General features: G+C 44.2%; 1 pseudogene; it reads left to right on the top strand.

Annotated features, from left to right (window-relative positions):
- Positions 1-439: 439 nt before the first annotated feature.
- Positions 440-3,415, top strand: LOC125358016 (annotated as a pseudogene).
- The last annotated feature ends 1,267 nt before the right edge of the window (positions 3,416-4,682 follow it).

The following is a 4,682-nucleotide window of genomic DNA, read 5'->3' as shown; positions in this document are numbered from 1 at the left end:
GTAACACTGATGCAGGGGGTAGAGCAAATGGGTTAAGCAAGCCATTTACAGAAGCAGAATATTGCCGTCAGGCTGACCTAGTACCAACTTTATTTTAACAATTGCTACCATGTTTTCCCATTACCACTAAGCAAGCATGAGCAAGCTAAAACAATCCAGTACTCAATCATAAGTAAACCAACCCAACAGTTACCGTGGCATTTTTACTACTCTTACAGTCATTTCTATAGTCTATGACTATGATCATTTTTTACTGTCAGTTACCATGGTTGCTACCTAGGTACAGAGGGGAATAAAGGCTCCCTATATTTTTAAATGTCAAACTGCAAGGAACTAGTCTCATGGGTGGGGGTGCAGCCCTCTAGCATGGAGTCATCACCAGGGTTTAGAAGCTGTTATAGGTCCTTCTGTCGGTTGGTCCTGGAGCGGCACAGCAGGAGCGGGGCTGTGAGGAGAATAAAGGCAGCCCCGTTGATGACTGTTGATGACTGAAAATGACAAAGCATCCACCTAACAGACGAGGAATCAGCTTTGAAGTGGGAGCCCAGTTGGAAGCATGGGACCATTTAAAAAACTGGTATCCAGCTCACATAGAAGACATTGACTACGAAGAAGGAAAAGTACTCATCCATTTTAAGCATTGGAACCATCGTTATGATGAGTGGTTTTGTTGGGACAGTCCTTATTTACGCCCTTTAGAGAAAATACAGCTGAGGAAAGAGGGCTTACAAGAAGAGGATGGATCTTCTGTACTTACACTGTGAAATTTTATGATGGAGTAGTTCAGACTGTCAAACATATTCATGTCAAAGCTTTTTCCAAAGATCAGAATACTGTGGGTAATGCTAGGCCTAAAGAAACAGATCACAAAAGTCTTTCATCAACTCCTGATAAACGAGAGAAGTTTAAAGAGCAGAGCAAAGCCACCAATGTGAAGAATGACAAAGAGGACAAAACCTTAAAGACAGAAAAGCAACCCAAGCAGCCTGACAAAGAAGAAAAACTAATCTGTTCTGAAAAAGGGAAGGAAGGGATCTGAGAAGAGCCTTCTCAAGAACGAGAAGGAAGATAAGGAGAACATTTCAGAGAATGACAGGGAGTACTCTGGAGATGCCTAAGTGGATAAGAAGCCTGAAAATGACATTGTGAAGAGTCCACAAGAGATTTGAGGGAGCCAAAGAGAAAACGAAGCAGACTCCCTTCCATATCTCCTACTGCTGTGGATTCAAACTCTCAAACTTTGCAACCAATAACATTGGAATTAAGAAGACGGAAAATATCAAAAGGAAGTGACATCCCATTAAAGTGTCCTCGCCTTGACAAAAATTCATCCCAGGAAAAGTAAAAAAAACTGCTCTGAAAACACTGACAAAGACCTATCCAGGAGAAGGTCCTCCCAGCTATCCACTAATGGAACCCATGAGATCTTAGATCCTAACTTGGTTGTACCAGATTTGGTTGATACAGTTGATACGGATCCTGTAAAAGACGCATCTTCTAGTACCAAGCAATCTGAAAAAGGTCAGCTGAAATCTCCTTTGGAAGCTAGCCAGGTTTCATCTGCTCTAACTATCCACTCCTTTGGGAATGAATTGGGGTTTACAGGCTTGGAACTGAACTGCAAGTCAATGGGAGAAAACAGTATGAAAACGGAACCAGCATCTCCTCTTGCTGAATTACAAGAGGTTTCTGCTGTGGAAGTACCTATAACTACTTTAAAGAAAACAGAAGATGTTGCCACATCTAACTCACCAGTAGTGGACCTAGACCACAAGTTTCGATGCAAGGTTGTAGACTGTTTAAAATTTTTTCGCAAAGCTAAGCTGTTGCACTATCACATGAAATATTTCCATGGAATGGAGAAGCCTCTGGAACCCGAGGAGAGCCCAGGGAAGAGGCATGTTCAAACAAGGGGCTCTTCAGCTTCTGACAAGGCCAGCCAAGAGACCCTGACCAGGAAGCAGGTCTCAGCCTGTTCCCCAACTACAAAAGACAAGGAAAAAAATTCAAAGAGTTTGTGAGAGTGAAACCAAAGAAGAAAAAGAAAACCAAACCTGAATGCCCCTGCAGTGAGGAGGTCAGTGACACCTCCCAGGACCCTTCTGGAGAAGGCATTTACTGTCACCAAGAGTGGGTCCTCACACAAGTCTGGGGTCCATATGAGCCCACAGCTCCATGGCTCAGAATCTGGAAACCACAAAGGGAAATTGAAAGCATCTGAGGAGGATAATCTGAGTGAGTCCTCTTCTGAGGGTTTTCTTTGGAGCGATGAGGAGTATGGCCAAGATGTTGATGTGACCACCAATCCAGATGAAGAGCTTGATGGCAATGACCACTATGATTTTGAGGTAGTCTGTTGCATCTGTGAAGTCCAGGAGGAAAATGACTTCATGATTCAGTGTGAAGAGTGCCAGTGCTGGCAACATGGGGTCTGCATGGGATTACTGGAAGAAAACGTGCCTGCGAAATACACCTGTTATGTTTGTCAAGACCGTCCAGGTCAGAGGCCTGGCTTCAAGTACTGGTATGACAAGGAGTGGTTGAGCAGGGGACATATGCATGGCCTGGCATTTCTAGAAGAGAACTAGTCCCATCAGAATGCCTAGAAGACTGTGGCCACCCACTAGCTTCTTGGCGATGTGCAAAGAGTGACTGAGGTTCTGCATGACCTGCAGCTCAAGATGAGCATCTTGCAAAGCAGGGAGCATCCTGATCTGCAGCTGTGGTGCCAGCCTTGGAAACAGCATTCAGGGGAAGGAAAAGCTCATTCCAGACACATCCACATCACAGATGCCAGGAGCAAAGAAGAAGCCCCAAGCTATAGAACTTTGAATGGGGCAGTGGAAAAGCCCTGCCCCGGTCCGTAGAGGAGTCTTATATCACCAGTGAGCACTGCTACCAGAAGCCCCACGCCTATTATCCTGCTGTGGAGCAGAAGTTGGTGGTGGAGAAACGGGGCTCTGCCCTTGATGATATAGTCAACCCCCTCCGTAAGAATGGCAATGATTCCCTGTCCCCACGCCTAGGCTGGCCTCTAGACCAAGACAGGAGCAGAGGGGACAGTGACCCCAAACCCAGCTCCCCGAATATGAGAGACTATGTCTCCAACAAGGTCCTGCCTGAGGAAGCCCCCACTCGGAAGCTGCTAGACAGTGGTGGAGAGGGGCTACTGACCTCCCAGCACCAGTGACAGTTTAACCCGCTGACACATGTGGAGTCCCTTCAGGATGAAGTCACGCATCAAATGGACTCCATTGAGAAGGAACTGGATGTGCTGGAGAGTTGGCTGGACTATACAGGGGAACTGGAGCCCCCGGAGCCACTGGCCAGGCTTCTACAGCTCAAGCATTGCATCAAGCAGCTGCTGACAGACCTGGGAAAGGTGCAGCAGATTGCCCTTTGCTGCTCAACTTGATACTGGGCATCCAAGACTTAAGAGGGGCACAATCCTGGGGACCTGCAGGAGGAGCTTTGCCTATTTAAATAAATTAAGCTAGCATGCTGAATGCACGTGACACCAAGTGACTTCAGGGATCTGGCCAGGAGTGTGATGAATATTGGATATTCATTTTGGCTGCCAAGGGCAGGGCACTCTAATCCGGAAACCTATCAAGAAGGCAGCAAAGAGTCTTGGGATATTTTTCTTCTGTGCACATCATTAAATGAAGAGTCTTTGCACAAACTCGACTTGAAATCGTGCCACTGATGATAAATGGAATGAGAGCCAAAAAGTTTAGTTGGAAACATGCAAATTCAATCTCCAGTTTATTTAATTGACTTTCTTGTCAGGTTGAGGCACATGCCAACACTTCTGGTTTCTGGTGTTTAGGCAGCCAGCATCATTTTCATTTTCAGCTTCACAGGAATGTTGGGACCTTATCGTGCTGTGGAGGTTAGGGAGAAGCAGAGGCCTCAAATGCCCTGCTTCTTAGGACTTGTCACTTTTCTTACCACATCCCTCGCATGACTTCATGGTACCAGGGATAAGTTTTATATGCTTTTCACCTGAGTTGGCTGAGTGTGGATTTGTTATGAGGCCCATTCAGCTGATGGAAGAACTTAGAATCTTACTACAAAAAGAATCTAGAATGAATTTCAAGTGGAAGCAGGCAGGGTCTGCAACCCAAAGGACAGCATTTTCTACCACTTAATATTGATAGCTTCCCAATTCTATTTGAAGTCCAAAAAAACCCTTTTTCCTAAAATTTTGAACTCTTTCATTGTAAAGATTTGTTACAAAGAATGTGGTTTGGAGAATTAGCTTATTTTGTATTGTCAACAAACTTCAGATTCTGTATGTGCCACTTTTTTCCTTCCCTGAAGGTTATGTTCAATAGTTGGCAGTTTCAGGATTGCTGATATACTTTAACACTTTAAATTTTCTGTTTGTATTACTTTGTGAGATCAAGGTGATTATGCTGCTTAAGGTCCAGGTTCAACTCACTTGTACCTTTCAAGACAATATTGTGCTACTTTGGAGGTTACAATTCCATGTGTAATTGGTGGTTTTTTTCTTACTAGGCAAAGTTAAAAAAAAGTTCTATGCTTTGAGGAGTGACTTGTTCCATTAGTTTTCTTATCACTAAAGGCAAAACAAATCAGTACAGTTTTCCATTAACTCACAAGTTAATTAGGGGTTTATGAATCTGTAATGTTATATTCTGCAATATTTACTATGTAAA

Source organism: Perognathus longimembris, chromosome 10 (assembly GCF_023159225.1).
Source record: "Perognathus longimembris pacificus isolate PPM17 chromosome 10, ASM2315922v1, whole genome shotgun sequence".
NCBI lineage: Eukaryota > Metazoa > Chordata > Mammalia > Rodentia > Heteromyidae > Perognathus > Perognathus longimembris.
Note: the sequence above shows the minus strand (reverse complement) of the source record. Positions and strands in the feature narration are given on the sequence as shown.